Here is a 20,664-nt window from a genome sequence, read left to right on the forward strand (position 1 = left end):
CAGGCTGGGGGTGCTCACCTGGAGGAGAGAAGGCTCAAGAGAGAGCTCAGAGCTCTCAAAGGACTCCAGGAGAGCTGGAGAGGGACTGGGGACAAGGGATGGTGGGACAGGACAAGGGGGGATGGCTTTAAGCTGAAGAAGAGCGGAATAAGATGGGAAATTGGGGAGAAATCCTCCCCTGGCAGGGTGGGCAGGCCCTGGCACAGGGTGCCCAGAGCAGCTGGGGCTGCCCCTGGATCCCTGGAAGTGTCCAAGGCCAGGTTGGACACTGGGGCTTGGAGCACCCTAGGAAGGTGTCCCTGCTCCTGGCAGGCTGAGGAACCCAATAAGTTTTAATGTCCCTTCCACCCAGACTGTTCCATAATTCCCTGAAATTCAGTACAGCAGTGATCCAGGTAGGGAAGGGGCACTTTCCCAGAAAAGCCCCTGAGGAGCAGGGAGACTCTGAGCCCCTGCTTTCTCCGTGGTGGGAATCACTGCCAGTTTCCTGAGCAGTTTTCCACCACCCCAGCAGAACAAAGGCTCTGGAGCTGGCCCTTGGAAGAGGCACTGGAGCTATTTATAGTAGCTCAAGGTGTGTGCTGCCACTGCTGCTGCAGACAGGGAGCAGCTTGTTTTCCCAGGAATTGATCTGCACGGGTGGATTATATAAACAGTTGTTTCTCGCTCATTTCCACACCGCCGGCATCTCCCGGGGTAAGGACGTGCCTGTCAATACAGCAGCTGCTCACAGGCAGCAGAGCTGGCAGCAGCTGCGGCGCCTGGAGCTGGGGATTCTAGGTGAGCTCGGCAAGGATGCTCCAAAAATACAGCTGCAGAAAGCTGTCACGTGCAGCTGGATGCAGGCAGAGGAGAGCCATCAACTCCTTCCATGCTGTTCTTCTGCTGTGTAAAAAAATCCCTAAAGCCAATTCTCTCCATTTCACTCACCATAAATCCTTGTTTAAGCCTGCCTGCACGAGCCTTTTGGATGATTTCTAGGGAAAGCTCTGTACCCAGCGTCTGTTTCGGGAAAGTCCAATTCCTCTGAAGGCCATTCCTTCTACTTCAGCAGTTATTTGCTCCTGCCCCACAGCATTCTCCCAATGATTCTATCAGAGCAAATACAGGCTGGGAAGCTGCTCTGAACAGGTAGAGAAGCAATAACCACGCGTGTGAGCGCTTTGCTTTATCTGGCATCATCCAGGGCACACCTCATCCCTTTCAGGTTAATCAGATTCTCAGAGCAAGACCCAAAAGCTGCAGTTTAACTCCACGGTATGAGGAATGTTCCCTGCACAGAGATTCCTTATCGCTTTTCCATTTTAAAATTTAATGACAAACTGGAGGAGAGAGCCAAGGCTGCAGCCTGGTTACGGTACACTCGCAGCTCGGGGCCCTGAAACTTGCTTTCATCTACAGCAGAAGCCACTGGAAAAGAGGGGGGAAAAAACCACCAAGCAGCCTTTGTTTTTCCCCCCCAGAGATGTACCCAGGTTAATTCTGCTGGCTGTGCATTGCAAAACCAGCACTCACCTAAAGGGCTGCTGGACTGTTGAGCAACGCTCTGTCGCAACTGCAGAAGTTACTGCCGAGCAATGCTAGAGAAAATTCATCTCTTCCAGCTGAGGCAGCAGCGGATCGCATTAGGGATCCCAAGGTTTCACCTGAGCAGCTGCTTTAAAAGCCAGAGCTCAGCCAGCACCAAAACAGCCGACCTACCCTGACAGAAATCCCATTACTGCACCCTGCGAGCCTGGAAGAGCCTTCCTGAAGAGCCACAAACCCTTTGACCTCCTCCTAACACACTCCACACGTGTCCTAATGCAGCCTCAGCTGGTGAGAAGGCATTTTCCTCCTCACATCTTAACAAGAAGTGTCCAGGAGACCTTTTTCCATTCCTTTTGACTCAAAAAAAAGGGCAAGCTCAAGTCAGCCCTGGCCAAACGAATGCAAAATATTGTGTTTAACGAGTGGTGTCCTCACTGCTGGCTGCTGTCCCTCTCTGGGGATGGAGACAAGATCACGGAATCACAGGATGATGTGGGTTGGAAGGGACTTTTAGGATCATGATTCTAACCCCGCTGGCACAGACAGGGATGTCACCCAGATGCAGAAGATGCACACATGCATTGGTATATTTGTGTATATATACCCATATCCAAGATACGGTTTTGGACACACACACATATTTAATGCCAGTAGAAATTCCCATTTATCAAACTCCTGTAATACTGACTGACCTCACAGTTCTCATCCAGACACTTATGAGGCAAGACACTGGAAAAGCTGGAATTTGAGGAGATGGTGGCAGGGGATGAAAGCAAGCCCTCCCTCCCAGCATGGATGGCACCAGACAGCAGCTCCTCCCAGCTCCCTTGTCTTTTTAAGGGAAGATTACAGAGGTTTAGAAAGGAGCAGCTGCCTCGGGGTGAGATGTGAAACAATCAGCTTGACTCCGAACATCGAACATCGTTTCCAGCAGTGGCAGCGAGCCCGCAGGTGAATACAGCCCAAAGAATTGCTGTTTGGGAAAAAAATCCCCAGACACAGACGGGTCAGCAGTGGAGATAACAGCATTTCACTCCATAGGTTCCATCCACTATGAAATTTGGGGGCAAAATCTATTCCACACGTACATTACCAGCTGCCTGAAACCAGCACCAAGATGTACTCGAGTGCCAGCAGGCTGTGTGTGCAGGATGTTAATTAGTGCTCCTTTCCCTCCTGCCACGGGATGAGGGCCAGGTAAAAGCTCTGCACGAGTCAGTGCGATGAATCTGCCAAATTCATGATTGGCTGCCCGTCACGTAGGAGTCCCACAGTTAATTCACAGCTCCAGAAGACACAAACACGTTTCATGCCTTCCTGAAGCCAGCCGGCATCAGCTGCCTCCTCCCCGCAGAGCTGACAAGGCTTACGGATCTGAACCCACGATTCCTTGGAAAACAGACTGGAAGTGTGATAAATTGAGAAAGTCTGCAAGTTAATTTGTATCAGACTTTAATTAAGTTTGTTTCTAGAGGTTTTCCTTTATTATTGTCTCAGTGTCAGGGATAAATTAAGTGTCCACTAAAACAGGCACAGCTTTGAGAGCACTTGACCAGAGAAGCTGTGGCTGCCCCTGGATCCCTGGAAGTGTCCAAGGCCAGGTTGGACACTGGGCTTGGAGGAGCTTGGAGCAACCTGGAGCAATGGAAGATGTCCATCCCTGCCCACAGAACTGGGCTTTAAGGTCCTTTCCAGCCTAAACTATTCTGGGATCCTACGGAAACTTTGTTTTGGGAAACCTTATGCTCCAGGAACCAGATCTTAGACAAGAGTGCTTATAGGAAACTTAGTACTTTCTGCTGCTGTTGGAACAGTGGGATTTGGGGCCAAGGAAACCCCAAGAGCAATAACTAAAACTTAAAAAGGGAATTACAGCAACTACAATGGATGAAAACATTAAATACATGACAGAGAAATACACTGCACTCAAAGCCATGCTGGGATGAAACTGCTCACTGCTTTTCTTTCCTTTTTCACATTTATTTCACTTGTTCAGGACCTATTTTCTGTAATTCCTATTTGGAAAACATCCATTACCTGTCTATTCATGGAGCCATCCAGCCAGGAACCACCCAGGCTCATACCTGATGCTTTACCAAGTCCAAGTCAAGTTCAGCATCTCTCTGCCACTGTCCTTCTCCACTGAGCCATCATCATCATCACCATCATCATGCCTGGACCTTCATGGCAACGTGGATACCTAAAGCAACCCTCCAACACTTCAAAAAATCCCCGCTGCAGCACGGAACGAAGGAACACGGGAGAGAGGGAGAGTTCAGGAATACGGAGGGCAAGGACACAAGTGGGGCAGAGCTGTTGCTGGTTCCCCCCACAGCGGACAGAAATATCCCCGTTTGTGTAAATACAGCCTTAGTCAACAGGGCGACAAATCCCTACAGAGATAAATGTCACCCGCTGACGTCAGCGCCACAGCAACCTAATCAAAGTGCAGCCTTCAGCTATTTTTAAACCACAGTTCAAGTATTTTTCTTTAAAAAGAAAAAAAAAAGAATTTTTAAAGCCCATCTTTAAAAAAAACAACCAAAAAAAAAACCTTGAAAAATAGATGTATTTAGCAGTAAAACAAAGGTGAAATATTTCTTTCTTTCTCGTGCTGTGGCCATACAAGCAAAGCTTTACCCAAGCCCGAAACTTGCTGTTCCATCTAATGCGTCAGCGCACTAGAAAGCAAAAGATAAGGATTTGGGAAAGCGAGCACATCAGATTGGCACTGGCCTTTGTATTGGAAATTTACCCAGACAGGTTAAAAATAACACGGGGAACGTTGGGAGCCATGCTGAAGGTCGCTCTCGGCGGAGCTGCTGTTTTTATAGTACAAGCTGCTGGTGACATGTGACCACCACTGCCAGGATTTGCGTCCCCCGCGCGCACCGGGATCGCCCGGCTCACGGGCGCGCTCACAGAGGCTGCTCAGGACCCACATGGCAGAGGAGCTGAGCCCAGCACTTCCTCGACGGAGCTGTTTTGCTCCTCAAGATCAGTCCTGTGACTGCCGCTGAAGGGAGTCGCTCCTGTCCACTGGCCAACATTCCCGTTCTGCATTCCCATGGTTTTAAGGCCCGGTGTCAATAACACGGTGCTGTTTACGCAGAGCTCGGCACAGCTTCAGGCCTAGCAGAGCTCAGTGAGAAGAGCACCAACACCTTTACCAGAGATCTGGTCAAACATGCACTGTGACCAGCCTGAGGGGATGTTCCCCATGGTCTCCATTTAGAAAAGCAATCACAGAAACCTCAAGGCTGGAAGAGGCCTTCAAGGTCATCCAGTACAAACACAACGCCACCATAATCACTCCTAGTGACACCCCCAAGTGCCACATCCAGGTGCCTCTGGAATGCCTACAAAGATTGCACTAGCTCCCTGGGCAACTAATTGCAATGCCTGACCACCCTTTTAGTGATTTTTGTATTTTTTTTTTCTATATCCGATATTCAGTATCCCACCTCAACCTCCCCTGGTGCAACTTGAGGCACGGCAGAAGAGCCTGACCCCCACTTCACTCCAACCTCTTGTCAGGTACCTGTAGAGAGCAATGGGGTCCCTCCCTCCAAGTCTTCTCTTCTCCAGAAGGACAGTAGGACAGGAAGCAATTCCAAACTGGAAACAGCTGATTCTGGACTTCACGGGTGCAAGAGGCTCTGCTGCTTCCTTGCAGCCATAAAGTTTTCCGTAAACACTTTAAGTGGGGGAAAAGCATCTCCAACTGTTAAATCTTCAGTTTCAGCTCAGACTCCACAGGCAACTTGCAGAAGTCACTACTGGGTGTTGGCAGAGTTGAGCAGTGACCACCTGTCATGCACCCAAGTCCCTTTCCATGCTGTCCTAGAAAGGAGAGGTGGCACGGATTGGATGCTGCTGAGAATGGCCAGCAGCAAGCGCTCACACTGATCTCTTCTCCTTGGTCGCTGGCTTTAAGGGAAGAAACTCGCTGCTTAGGAGGAGCAAGAATCTTTAATTCTTCCTTCATCTGGAATGTACCACTCATTTAAGGGTTTCTTGAAGTTATCTGTACTTAACAGCGGGATGCCCAAAACAGGTTCTGCTCCCACAGAAAAACTGGATCTCCAGCCCATGTGGCCTCACCCAAGCCCAAATTCCACCAGCAACGTTCTGCTGGGCTTCCAAGCTTAACTGCACAGAAGGAAATAACTCTTCAGCAGCAAAAGAACAAACATCAGTGCAGGAGGATGAAAAACATGAGGGAAGGGAAGAGGAAAATTCCTGTCAGCTCCCACTCAGTGAGATCACACACACACTTTGACTCGTGAAGATGCACATGAAGACCAAGACAGATGTGCATCCATCCCTCTCTTAACCAAGGGCTTGCCTTATTTAATGGAAGACAGCAGAGATAAACCTCTGGGATAAAGTAGCGGCAGAAGAATCCATTTCCCCACCAGAGAGAATCAATGATTATCCATTTTTCCTTTTATCCTCCTCGTCGTACAGCGAATTGGAGCAAACGAGCTAACTGCAGCTCCCATCTGCTACTCTTCCAGATGTTCCTCCAGCTCTGGAATCCCCAGCAGAGCCCACACCAAACCTGTTCTGATGGGATTCTCTTGCCAAATTTAAACAAGACAAGCAAAGCAGCTTCCCTTGGAATGCTAAATTTAGTGCGGCTTGACCGTGTAACCCACAGAGCTGGACACGCGGAGGGGCTCTCCCCGGACTCAGCTCTTGTGTCCAGCTCATTTCAAGTTGGGAATACACTGGCTCGTGGATCTGGAGTAGCACACAGACTCTAATTACATAAAGGAACACAAGTACAGAATAACAAAGTCTTTAAGCAAGAGCCATGCTGAGAGCTCCCAGGTCCCCTGCAGCACTTTCCCAAATAAAACCCTGCATTCGGGGAGGGGGGGAAGGAACACAAAGTGCATTTACTGTAACAGTCACAGATGAAGAATTGTAATTGCTCTGCCTTGACATCTGGTTTCTATTTCGCTCCCATTCCATCAGGTTACATAACGAACAGATGATGCACCAGAGCTACGGAGTTCTTCGGCAAGTCTTGTGCAGATTTGGTGTTTACAATCCTCGGCATAAAAATTCAAGCTATGCCACACACACAGGCATGTTCGAGGCAGACACAGCGCTCGGAGACAAATGAGCAGCTCGCAGAGGAAAAGTGAGGCTGATTGGGGAGTGTGGGCGTGTTTTTAATAGAAGATTCCGTACAGAAGATCCTCCGCTGTCCCGATCCAGTTGAGGAATTGAGGCTGCACCCGCCAGCGCTCGCAGCTGTGCAGACGGAGTTTGCAGGAGAGAGCCACAGGGAACACACGAGTTTACAGCCGGGAGAAGCGCTCGGGTGAAGCCAGTGCCAAACTTAATGATGCAAACACAAATTCCACCCTGCCCTGTTATCTAACCAAGCACGACCTCCGGGGCGCCTTCCTCCACCTTCTCATTTGGGTTTGGTTTTTTTTTAAAGAAAATGGCACTTTTTACTCACTTCTGCTGCCACAGTGATTCACAGCCTCAAAAGCAAGCTGGAACTCAGGCATCCACTTCACTGACCCTGTCCCCCAACATCACACACTTTCTTTTGAGTCAACAGCACATCCTTCCTCAGCAGCAATTCAGGAAGTCGTGCAGTGCTAATAAAGCTGACTCAGCTGAGCACAGGTCCCAGAGAATTCCCCTTCCCTCGCCAAAACACCTAAACACACCAAGAGCTGGACAATCATGGAGCTCATGATGCTCCTTTGCTTCTCTCTGAAATCTGATCTGCAGTTATCCTGAATTATTCACAAACCCCATATTAATGGAAAATTTTGTTCACAAAATATTCTCCATGGTTCACACAAACAGCAAGTGTCCCTAAATTTTAAGTCTCCCCCAAGCTTCTCACTGCACATTTAATTGCCAGCTTGGCCCTCTTTACCTTCACTTTTTGGACCAGCAAAAGTGGCAGATTTGCAAGCACCAAAATAGCCAGAATTATAAACTCATCTCACAATTTATTCTATATTCTGTTCTCATTTTGGGCTCTCGGTTTCGCTTCTTAGAGGCCATAAACACCTTATGCATCTCACTGTCAGGCAGGACATTGGTCCAGGTCAACATTCAGCTTCCTCCAGAACAACCCAGTCTAGGACTGGATTTATACCTTCAGGAGAGACCAGTTCCCATGGTGATGCCATGCTCATCATCACAAGTTATTTTTGAAGGAAGCAGGCATGGGACCCTACCTGAACCACAACGCAAGGGTGTAAAAGATGTCATGTAAGAGGGTACAAGATCCCTGTGCTGTGTTTGGGAAATGCTTGCCAATGCTCCCTGTGGATGGGACCTCTCCGAGCAGGAGGTCGCTGACATTTAAGCTGGAGCCAAATATGAAAATAATAAAAGCCCTGATGGACATTGCTGCAATCCCTGCCTATTTCCCAAGGCCAGTGCATGGCTCTTCTCCTCACATGACCCTCACACCAATCTGCACACATCCACACACCATGGCACAAGGATGATACCAGAAATGGTGCAGCCATTAGTGGAAAAATGCTCCAAAATACCAGTTCTCAGGAGGCCTGTCCCCCAGGAACTACAGGTATCTCTCCACTGCCAGCTCGAGCAAACACAACGGCAGAAAGGACATTTTCCTGGTCAGAGAACCACTTCTGGCCAAGGCTTAACAAGTTTATCATTAAGCAGAAAGAAAGCAATGAATCATATTGACTTAGAAGAAACACACAGCACTAGGTGCATTCCACTCCTTGCCATGAGGTGTTTTTCCCTCTATTTCCACCCCGGACTAGGTCCTTAAAAAGCCCACAAAGCAGCAGCTTAGGGGAAGAAAGAAGGGAAGAACAAACAAACAAAAAACCAATAAACATCCAAACAATGTCACCTCTCATTACAAAACTCCAACAGCTAAAATATTTAATGTGTCCTGCAGAAATTCCATGGAAGTTAAGCACAGAGGATAAGAGCAAGGAGCAGAGGCAGAGCTGCTGCAGTCAACAGCCCCAGCACTGAGACCTCAAGGGGTGGCAGCTCCTTACTCCAGGAGGTAACTTTACACCTACCCAAATTTTGCTGCTCTTCTTCAAGCATCCAAATTAATGAGTTCAGTCTTCCATTCCACCTCCAGGAGATCCTCAGATGTCCATCCACTAAAACACATCAGGGATTTAGTCCGTGCTGATAGGATGTTTACAGCTGGTGAATGGGTTCACGGATTGTGCTTCGGATATCTCCTCCTGTTGCTGGGGAGCAAAGGGGTCCTCTACAAAATCAGCACACAGCCCAGTCAAAACACGTCCTGGAGCATGCCAAGGCCAGAACAGGGAACCCCATAGGGAGAGCAGAACAGGGAACCCCACAGGGAGGCCAAGGGATGTGGAGAGAGGTTTAATTCCATGCTTCCCAACACCTGTATTTCAAGCAGCAAGCCACACTGAGGAAAAGGACTGCAAGACTGACTAGCTCAGGGGCCAAGATGGAAAAGCTGTTTCTCCAGCACCAAAAATTTTAAGTGCTTATTCATCCCTGCTTGTCATCTGTAAGCAAACTACTCCTCCATTCACTACAGACTGGCAGAATGCAAAGGCGTCGCGCAGGAGCCTTCGCTTTTACTATTATAAATGATGCTATTTTTGCCTTCGAGCCTCCGGTATCACAGATCCCACATCCTTCACATGCCTCACCCCAGCTCCCAGTGCTCTGCCACTGTGTCTTGCTGAGCTGGAGGTGTTTTCCTGCTGTAGCTTCACCTGCTGGGAGCAGAGCTATACCACGTGCCTGCTCCATGAACAACCACTCATTCAGAGCACAGGACAATTAATCCAGAGCCACACAGGTCCCGTTTGAGCTGCACCCCCCGAGCTTTTGGCACTCATGGCACTTCTGGCAGTGTCTTGGTTTGAAAAGACAAGTGTCTGCTAAGGAAGGCAGGAGCTTCCCTTGAAATGGAAAATGTAAATGCCTGCCCTCTGAATTATTGTAATTTTGAAATTAAGGGGCTCTCAGGCAAAGATATGGGAATAGGAATAACAGTTCTTTACTAGTATGTACAAATAAAAAAAATTTACAACTTAATAGGAAAACTAAAATAAAATGCAGCAGTCAGGGTACAACCTGACACCCCGTTGGTCAGGGTGTTTGGAGCAGTCCAATTAAATGGTGGCTGCAGTCCTCCTGGAGTGACAGATGTGGTTCTGTTGAAGCAGTCATCCTATAGAAGGGCGTAGTTTTCCTGTGAAGGTTTGGTGGTGTAGATGGGTCTGGTCTTCCTCTAGGAATCCAGTGGAGAAAGGCTGCCTGTGGTGTTCCAAGTCTCTGATTATATTTAGGTGGGAATGCTTGGCTCCACCCCCTGGGTGGAGCATCTCACAATGGCATGATGTAATTTTATCAGTCATGCAGTGAGACTCAATGGCCCATTAACAGCAGATTTCCCCCCAAAGGATTGTGGAAGGGATAAAGAACACTGCCCTTACCCTATGGTAGAACACATCCTTTTGGTTACATCTTGCATTGCAACCTAAACAGGCAACTAGGGAAGAGCCGCCACAGCCATGCCAGGCACCACTGCCCGTCCCAAACCCGGCACACGCCGCGCCTTCTGCCCTCTCAGCTCTTCCCAGCAGCACTAAGTGTTCCCTGCTGCCAGACAAAACATCTCCCAGCTGCCGGCAGGGCCGGGCCGGCACGGCCGAGGGCACGGCAGAGGTCAGCAGCTCCAAGAAGCCACACCAAGGCACAGGATGCTGCAGCGAGCCCTCGTTAAATGCCGCAGCTTTTGCCATCCTGCACCCACAGCTGTGTTCCGTGAGCCCAGTGCTGAGAGGTGAAACATGCCACGCACTCAGTTCATTTTCCCAGCACCTAAGAAAGGGCTTGAGCTGAAATTACAATTTGGGGATCAGAGAGAGTGCAGCTCAAATGCCTCTGGCTGCATCCAAGGCCTGAGCCAGGAGATGTGGAAGCTCCGAGTCAGAAACATTCTAATTAAAGGACTCAGCAGATGACCAGTGAAAGTGGCCAGCAGCCCTCACTAGTTTCAGTTTGGGAGGAGGAGAAACAGATTTTTCCTCCCTGCATCTTTCCCTGTACACAAAGGTATCCTTAGTAAGGGAAATTATTAACTTGGAAGAGGCAGAGCGGTAAATAACATGGATCTAAGCAGATAAATCACGTAGAATTTGCCAATACCGAGGATATATTAACAAACCAAGATGTTATTAACAACTTGCAAATGTGACAAAACCAGTGAAGCTCGCAGACACGATGGAAACACAGGCTTGGTGGGAAACAGTATGAAAAAATATGAAAGGAGTGAACATTGAACATTCTGCCTTTTCCAAAATCTTTGAAAGCTGTCGGTGAGACCGGTTGTCTTTGCCAACACTACCTACTGCCTCTTAGTGCAAAATAAAAACAGTTGAAGATTTTGGGGGTAAAAAACCCACTGATGTTCAAAAGAAATAGCCCCACAGTTGTTTCCTGCAAGAGGAAAAAGGAGTTTCTAGCGAGACAGAACTCATCTCCCAGCACAAGTGTGTCTCATACCTCTGCCTGCTCAAGCCACAAATGTTTATGTGCCTAAACCAACTACTGCATCATTATTTCTGAATAAAAACAAGCTCCTTCTGCAGAGCTCTCTGCCTTCAGGAGCCTGAAAAGCCAAACAAGACACCACAAGCACACCCCTTTATCCCAGCTCACCTTCCCCGGGAGGGAGGGCTCATCCCACGGCAGAGCCAGGCTGCTGTGACTACAGAATCCAGCTCTGGGGACTGGTGGCTCCTGAAGGGACTCTCCTGCCCGCCCCTCCTGAAGAAAGCAGCCCCAACCGTGAAATACAAACTGAAATAGGAAGGAAATAATTCATTTTAGAGTCCACATGCTTTTTTTTAACACTTCCAGGGATGGCAACTCCACCACTGCACTGAGCAGCCCGTCCTAGTGCTTTACAAGAAAAAAATTTTACCTGAGGCACAAAGGAAGTCAAAGACCCCTCAGTGTGGGATGGGCATCCCAGAGAGCTCCCAGAACCAACAACCACCCCCACCCCAGCCTGATCAGTGTGGACAGAGGATCTCCAGCTCTCCAGCACCCAGGTCCTGGGGAGAAGGAAAAGCCAAGCACACCCTGAGGTGCCACAGCTCCACTCAGCAAACTGAAGGTCTGTCCACCCCAGCATCACTCAGTGCCTACAGCACACCCCGTTGAGGCTCTGCTCAGAGGCACAGCAGACACCTGGGCAAATGAGAGGGTGTGTGTGTGGGATCAGCAGGCTCCAAGAGCCTGACCCAACCCCGGGCTGTGGAAAAGCCCAGCCCCAGCCCAGCACGGCCCCACGGAATAAACTCTGGCCAGTTCAGACTGGAGGAGCCCGGACAGACACACAGCCACATCAGGGGAGCGGGAGCTGCAGAGCCAGAACACCACCCTGGCATCAACACCAGGGAAGAGAAAAGCAGCAAAAGGCCCTGCAGCCTGCACCCCAACACAGGCATGGGCAGGCAGCTGCCAGAAAGCCCCGGTGACACAAGCACCACTTCTCCCACAGCCTCAACCCCTCACGGCTCCTCCAGCAGCGCCCCGCGCATCGCAGACCAAGGCATAAACAAACTGAGCAGGAAAATGCTCTGAAACCTGTATTTCACTCTCAGGCCCCAAGCTCCAATGGGGGAAAAGGGCAGGGGGGATATTCTTTGCACACATTCTGCATTTTGGCCAAAACATGTAAATCTGTTAGTGAGTATTATTAGTTCACAGCTCCAGAGAGAAGGAGGAAGGTCAGGGAACAAGAGAAGAAATCCCAGAAAATACAGAGTTTATCACATCCCCACGTGAGGCTGAGAGTAGACCATGCTCTCCTTTCTGGCAATGCAAGTCACCTTTGAGCAGACAGTTTTCTCCTCAAAATAGGTGTTCTACCTCTGGAATTTCTTCCAAACCCACATCACATCAAGGCCTGCACTTCCAGTGCTGATCCACTGGCATCCACAGGCTGGTTGTTTTTTTCAGGGGACAGAAGGAATACATGCAGAAGTTTATCATGGAACACTCTGGTTTAGAGCAACTACATCTGGTTTCTCAAAACTGGCAAAAATACCTGCCAAGAGTTTTCATCCATGGGTGGGATATCGAGGAATCTTCTCCCACCCTTCCACCAGCAGCTTGTGTTTGTATTTAGATGTAGATTAAGAGAATAGTAATTTTTTTAAAAAAACTAAATTTTAGAAACATTTCTAAATTATTCTTATTCTCCAGTCTGCTCAACTGTTCCATTTAGAGGCTGGGCAGCCACGGGGCAGCCTTGCCAGCGGGAGGCAGAACGCACTCCAGGAAAGCCCAAGCGAGCAGTTCCATCAGGGCACGCTCCAAGGAGAAACCTCTGGAGAGAACCAGCAGCTTCCATCCCACTCTCTGACTCAGCAGCTGCCAGTGGATGGTCCCAGCCTCTCCAGCAGCTCCCTCAAGCTTCCCTGCAAGAATCCCAAGTGCAGAAGGATGACCCACTTTCCAGGTTTCTAACCCCCCCTTTCCCATTTCCAGCAGCATTCAGCACCCTGTTTGCACAACAGTGGTTCCAGCAAATGGCTTTGCAGAAAGTTTCTTTCATCTGATGGCTGGAACATCTAAAGATCAAGTCCCTGTTGCCCAATGATTTGGGTAATCACTCCCAAAACATCACGTTCTTTTGTGCAACTGCTATCCACAGTTTCCCCAACAAAAGCAAACACCAGAACTACCAGTAAAAAAAAAATTAAAAAATAATAAAAAAAAAAGAGTCTGAGCAAGCAGTTTGAAAGGAGCCAAGTGATGGGAGGTGAAGCAGCAAAATGAGGGCTCAAGTCACTGAACAGAACCCTTGCTCACAGCCACAAACACACTCCTGTTTTGCCAGGAAATCAAGCAGATGCACCCAAAGCCATCATGATCTAAGCTGCAGAACAGTATCTTTAGAAATAGAGTAGAATTCCAGAAGATAAGGAGTTAAGGAGGGGTGGGGGGCAGTGGGGCTTGCAAGGTGAGCTGCAGCAGCTCTGACACCCCAGCCATGCACTGCTGGACTTGACCACCCTGCAGCTGCAGAAGTGGCAACCTCTGGCCTACTTGGGGGATGTTAGAGTCCAACTGTATTTACGCTGACAGAGACAAGCAAAGGCTGTGACGATTTATTGACGCAAGAGCTATTTTGTGCTCCGTGCCAGAAATTAATCAGTGGAGGAGGAGGAATTCTCCTTAAGCACTTTGGTGAGCTGCTAAAAACAACAGGCTGAGGTCTCCCATGACAAGCACCATCAAAAAGAGAGGAAACAAACAAACAAAAAAATTAAAAGGGCAACTTTCACACAGCAGCTTCCTTAGAAAGACTCAAGAATCAGGCAATGCCTGAGCAGAACCTGCCCTGTATAACTTTCCTTGTGAAGAAGAAAATACATGAGAGGAATAAATCAGAGCTTTCCCAAACCTCTGTCACCACAACCTGCTGCTGTGTTTGTTCAGATCAACCCATCTCAAGTTTATTTGAGGGAGGTGGAGGTGGTGGTGAAGGTGTAGTGACCCTTCAGGTTTGGCTCTACCTGCTGCAATTCCAGATAAAAAGAAGGAAACCAGGGGCAACAGTCCCATCACCTCCTTGAAAGAGCTACTGCACAGAGCTCCACTTTGAAGGGAAAAAGTAAAAAAGAAAAGAATCTTTAATGTAGGCTGAAGGAATAGCATCAGCCCTACCTGCCAAGAAGACATCACGATAAACCTGTCAAGAGTTACGAGCCTGCAGAACAGGCCTTGCACCTGCTGGAAAGGAAAAAAAGGAAGGGAAAAAGCCGTCTAATGCCAATCAGATTCCTGCTGCTGGCAGGGAAGAGATGCCAGAGCCCTTCTCCTGGGTTTGGTAAGCTGTGAGGATCACATGCTTTCCCCTGGCAGAGGTTCTGTGAGACCACTGGCACCTTAGTTAGAATAAAGCAAGTTCTGGGAAGTTTAAGAGATTTTTCCTGAAGCGACAGATGTCAAGAATTCAGTACTTGGATGGACTTGTGGAGTTTGGTGTATAGTGTTTTTTACTGTTTTGGATGATTTTACAACCAAGGAAGAGAGGTTTGGTCTAGTTCAAGCTTTTATGTCTTCCCACAGGAGCAGCTCAAGCATTTTCTAGATCAGGAGTGAAAAAACCATTTAAAACTGTTTCTCTTTATAGGCAGCATAAAATAAAGGTCACAGCTAACAGAGGGGGTTGAGCCCGTTTGAGTAGAAAGTGCAAGTTTTGAATGCTGAAACAGAGGAGCAAAATATAATTCTCAATGGATTATTTTAACATCACCAAGCTTTAAGGGTTTCCTGCCCAAAGAACTGTCAATTCATCAGAGCTGCCAAAGCCACCTTTCCAGCAGCAGACAAAAAACACACCTGCCCTCACATCTCTGAGCAAAAACCCACCCGAGGGAGCGTTTCCCACCTCCCAGCTGCTCCCGGCTCCGCGGCCGAACACCCGCATTGATCCGGGGCTATCGACCACGGCCTGAAACACAAAGTCACCACACCAGAGTTCACAGACAGCAGCAGCTGGTAAAGAAAAACTCAAAATCTGCTGCACAGTGAGCATAGAGCCACGAGGGGCACGCAGAGCCCATGGCCCCTTGCTCTGTGTTTTTGATCCCTGTGGGGGCACAGAGCCTCAGCAGCTGCCTCGGAGTTCAAAACAGGTACCTGAGGCCAAGGCTGGCAGTTCAAAGCTCCCAAATCAGACCTCGCTCCCATCACCATTTGCCCCATAAAGCTATTTATGTGGTTTGGCAGCACAACAGCTACAAACAGCACGAGTGCACAGGTTCCAGAATAGCAAAAGGGTCAGGATTGATTTTTTTTTTATTTTTATTTTTTTTCAAAAAAAAAATAAGTGATTTCTTTGAATGCTGATGCAATTTGTCCAACACACTGGTCCCAGCTCTCCCACAGAGCACAGAGGGTTTCCAGCAGTCTCCTCCACTGCAAGCAACTCTGCATTGGTTGGAAGTTTCTCCTGGAGGAGAGGCACTCTGCTCATTCACAGGCAAGTCAGCAAAAGTTGTTTTTCAGTGCTGGAATTGTTCAAACAAAAATGACAAAGAAGAAAACCCCAAAAAAAAACAACAAACAAAAGAAAAATTTACTTTATCAGCCCTCCCAAAAATCCACCTCACACATGAGCAGAGGTTGAGAGAGGGTGTATTTAATGGCTGTTGGCACAATCCTACCTGTGCTTGCCCCTTTCCCCACCAGGTATCCACAGGCAGCTGTGGTCAGGCTTCTGTCTCCCCGGGCTGACCTTGCCCAGCCATCCTGGCAGAACCTCCTCACACTTGGCAACCCAAGCTTTCAAAACATTTATTGCTACATCAAAGTGGATCAGGGCAGCTACAAATATGGGGAAGGTTAAGCCTGGCCTGTGGATTACCTGGCAAAACCTGTGATGCCAGGGTTCAAAGCAGGACCAGCAATGCCCCACTGAACCCCAAACACACTCAGAGGCTCTTGGAAACTCACACAAGCACTGCTGCCACCAGGGGTGGCTTCCAGCTGAAATAGGAGGGTCTCAGAAAAGCCCACCTGGGGTTACTCCCCTGTGGAATTCACCTTACAGTAGGTATGAAGTTTAGTATCAGACTCAACCTTCTGAAAGGCTAAAAATCTGCTTCAAAAATCACTTGAGCAAATCAGTCCATCAAGCCAAAGGGTAACAGCAATTCCCAGAGAGAACCCCAAGAGCTGCTGAGCACCTCAAAGCAAACCAGGGCACTGCAGCTGAAATTTCCCCAGTAACTGATTAAACAACAAGATTTTGGGTTTGGTTATGGAAACAAAACCTTTAAAAGACCTGCTGATGTGTTAATTTTAGTTGTCTTAGTGGAAGAATAATTGTGTGCCCCATTTCTCAGTGGTTTGACCACTCCACCTGGCACCTCAAACCATGCAGGTGTCAAGGCCTTTCCTGTTTAATGGCCTAAATAGAAATAATAAAATAAACACATAAATAAAAATGGTTGGGAAGGTGGGAAGGGGAAATTCCTGGTACCTTGCAAGCTATGGGGAGAAAGGGGCTGGCAAAGCCTTTAGTGATGGATGGGAGAATTACCAATTCCACAATTGTTCATTCTCCAGCCAGGCACCTGCTACTCCATATTCACTCACTCTTCACTATCCTCTGACTGTCAAGGCACTTTCTGCAGATGTCAGAGGATGAAAAAAACGTACTAAACACTACACTAAAAGCAGAAATGTCATTGCAATTGTTTATCCACTCTTTGGGTAACAGAATTAATTTGGGGAAGTATGAGACACAGGGCAAACTGACCAAAAGTTGACCAAAAGTGAGTAACAAAAATGTAATAACCTCTTGGAAAAAGATTTGTCTCCTTTCCAAGTGAGACACAACATCCCAAGGACTATCTCAAACATTATTACAGAATCACCCAAGCTTAAAAGTACTACTTTTTAAAACCTTTTCCTACCCTGTACTTCACTCAAAATAATCCAGAGTTCTCTGCCTCTCATCACAAGTACCTGCTTCTCATCTTTGCACTGCAGGAAACATCACAGGCTAAAAATCTTACTTTAGAAACAGGCTTTTAAAGAATTCCTAAGTGCAAGAACTGCATTTAAAGAAAAAGCAGAAATGAGAGGAATGTACTTGGCAGGGACACTGACCTAGCAGGAACTTCAGCTTGAACCCCAAGTTAAAGCACAAAACAATTCTTCTCTTTTGAGGGTACAATCAAACCCTTGCACAGAAAGTCCCAACTATTTGATGCTCCAGAAAGTGAAAACTTCACAGGTTTAGTGGGAGCAGACATAAAACTTTCAAGGACCTCAAAATGACACTGTTCCTAGAGGAAATCCAGGACAGGCTCAGCTCCCACATAGGTAAGGACAGGAAAGCAGGAGGAAAAGACCTTCTGCTGTGGGCTGGAGAAAGAAAAGTGAGTGGAGGTATGGCCAGTTCCATCTGCTGGAGTTTTCAGCTCTTCTGAGTTTACACCACAGCCAACCCCAAAGCCCCCCCAAAACTGAGGGACCAGGCTGCTCAGGGAAACAGCCTCTGAATTTCCAGTCTAGAATATTCCAGTAAAACCAGAGCATGAGTGGTAAGGGGAAGCAGGGCTCTCTGGAAGTGTTCCAGGCTGGGTTGGACAGGGCTTGGAACAACCTGGGACAGTGGAAGGTGTCCCTGCCCATGGATGAAGCAGCTTTTAAGGCCCCATCCCACCCAAACCATTCCACAACTCTGTGACACACCATGCCCAGATGTTCTTCCACAGCCACCAAGTACCCGCCACAGCCCAGCCCTGCTAGAGGAGGCCTGGAGTTTCCCCCCATAGTCCTTGTGTTTATTTGAAATGATGCTCTTGCCCCCAGATAACTTCCCCAGACAGCCTCATTGCTTCCAGAAAGTAGGTCAGTGTCATTTAAAGCCGCCTTGAAACGCATCTCCACAGAAACTTCTTAATCTTTAAAAAGAGAACACATCAAATATTTATCGGGTGGTGCAAAACGTTGGGAGATGCTGATGGGGAGAACTCTTCTGTGTGTGTGTGCTGCATGAAATGGCTTTCCATGCCTCACTGAGCCATGGAGCAGGGCAGGAGAGTGGCTGGGTGCAGATAAAGCCCCATACAAAAGTCCTTATCTGCCCAGCAAATCGCTGTACGTGACTCCCCGACTCGTTCTCCCGGTGCCATGTGATCCCAGAGCTCTCTGCTTCCTCCAGGAGCTCCTCTCAGCCCTGATGATCCCCTGCTGCAGATTTTTCCCTGTCAGCCAGGCAGCTCATTCTGAAAACTTCAATATTCCTAATTATCAAACATTCAGCACTGCAAGATGTAGCTGAAATTTGCATCTCTGCAAGAGTGGCTCTGAAGAAAGGATGGAGCATTTGCATTCAGACTGGTTAATTCCTGCAAGATAACATTTCATAAACAAAATGCTTCATTGAACATGGAGATTTTTCAGCTTTTACAAAGGAAAGTGAACTTTAAACAAATACAAATCAGTTGAGTGATTAACTTTAAGTGTTTTGGTTTTTTAAAACTAATCTTTATGTATAACTTGTATCAGCAGAACAATCTTTACTGATTAAAGAAGCAAACGATAGTGAAACTCAAGCCACTGAGAATTAAGGGGGGAGGTAGAAGGCGACTGCAAGGAATCATTTAAGGTCAATATGAGAGGGGGGAAAAAAAAAACCTAAAACATTTTTAAAAACCTATTAGAAAAACCCCACACCTACTCACAACCCAGTCAGCCTGGGTAAGAAGAGCACCATGGGTTATGCAAGGCAAGTTTAAATTGTGGCCAACGTGAACAGGTTAAGGAGTGAAACTAAACACGCTTTCCCCCGCTCCCCCCAAGCTTTGTCATAATCCTAAATGTTATCTTAATTAGTCTAATTTTCTTAATTATACTTTGAACCAACTTGAGCCTTTGCAGCACAGTTTCAGCGTGGTTTTTTTCCAGCTTTGTTCCAGAGCTGGAAGAGGCGGCAACTCCTCTGCCAAAAGCCAAAGGCCACGTGATGCCTCCCAGGGAGTTTTCTCCCACCTGGGTATTCTCTTCTCCAAAAGCTATTTCTTTCTCCCTAAGGAATCTTACTCCAAAACACAGCAAAAGAAGAGGCAATGATGGGGGGAGAAGCCCCACTTTTCTTAGCCAATGTAAATCCTCTCCGTGTTTTTCCACTTTGTTCGGTGAAAAGCCCTCAGTGCCCAACACTGCTCACAGAAGCTTTGCAGAGTGAAATGAAAAATCAAAAAAGCACAGAAAACAAAAAAAAAAACCCAACCCAAACCACTTCCATTCATCTACACCACAACAATTTCATGGCACGGCTCCTAAAACATCCCATTAGGGCTTGGAGAAGATTAGAGAAGAAAGCTCGAACCCACTGAAGCAAGGCTTAATAGGCTCTCGAGTTAAGCCAGAGCCTTCCCTTAAACAATGCCCATCATTAGGAATAATTACCTGTAGCTGTATAATCAACATGGCTATGATAACTGACATGAGAAGTCCAGATGTCATCTTTGGCAAGGCTTGAGAAATATTTCTGCTCCTTATTATGCAACTGACTCTTAAAAGAGAAACGAGCAAACGAGAAAAAACACCGAGAGTGAAAAGTCACCACGAAACACTGCAGAATTCCAACCCAACCCTTGGAAGTACAACCAGAGCAAGAATCCAGCACCCAGGAAGGACACATGGGTATCCAACACCATCCTGCCCAGCTGCCACACCCCTGGGTTTTAGTCAGACCACTCTCCTCAGCATCACTCTAGACAGAGTTGTTAGAAAAACAAAGCTCAAGCTGATTTTGGGATCTACGGAAAAGCTCAGACAAAGCAGCAGAAAGAGGCAGGAGAAACAAGTGTTCAGTGATGGATTATGAAAGGAAGCAAGACAAACCAGCATCAGGCTTCCACTGCACAACAGCCCAAGCAGGAAGGACACCACCACTTCCCAAACCTCTGGAGAGCTGCTCCTTAAGGAGCCAAGAAACGCCCACGGCTGCGTTTGGACTGCAGGTGGGTGTTTAAGGTGTCCCACCAGAGAAAAGCAGGCAGGCACAGCTGCCCAGCCTCACTCCTGAGTCATGAAAACACTGAAACAACAATTACCTGCTACCTGAAGAACAGAGCTCCTGGAAAACACCAGTTGGAATTTGTGTCTCCAGTAAACACCTAAACTCATACAAACACACTTAAGTTTCTCAGCTTCTCATAGAACATATTTCAAAATCCCACAGACTGCTGCTACATTATGGAAGCAGAGGCTGCTTTTGTTTTTCCTTTCTTTTTGATAATTCTAATGATTTCAGAGACTCATAAACTCATTTCAGTTGTGAGGAGAGGGTCAGGTCTACCCCTGCTTCCTGTAAACTCCAGCATCCCCATTTACTGCAGGATTTCTTCCCCCACAAACAAGTGGTTCCTTAAACCTTAGGAGCTCTTCCTGGCTTTCAGCACTTCAGCCTTAGCTGTTAACCCCAACCTGATTAAACTGAAGTCACAGAGTAATCTCTCAGAGGCAGAGTGAAATAAGTCCTTCCACGTGCCTTGCTGTTGCTGGATTATTTGCTTCCCAGCAGCCAATTCTGTACCATAAACTGAAACAGCCCAAGCA

General features: G+C 47.7%; 1 protein-coding gene and 1 long non-coding RNA gene across 8 annotated transcripts in view; both read right to left on the bottom strand.

The window, feature by feature from the left end:
* Positions 1 to 20,664, bottom strand: part of HDAC4 (histone deacetylase 4) — a 175,288-nt gene that overhangs the window by 128,034 nt on the left and 26,590 nt on the right. The window lies entirely within an intron of this gene.
* LOC117244750 lies at positions 15,364 to 17,781 on the bottom strand. The gene is made up of 2 exons (XR_004498403.1): positions 15,750 to 17,781; positions 15,364 to 15,593 (listed from the first exon to the last, which is right to left on the bottom strand). It is a non-coding gene; the product is annotated as an uncharacterized LOC117244750 (long non-coding RNA).

Source organism: Parus major, chromosome 7 (assembly GCF_001522545.3).
Source record: "Parus major isolate Abel chromosome 7, Parus_major1.1, whole genome shotgun sequence".
Taxonomy (NCBI): domain Eukaryota; kingdom Metazoa; phylum Chordata; class Aves; order Passeriformes; family Paridae; genus Parus; species Parus major.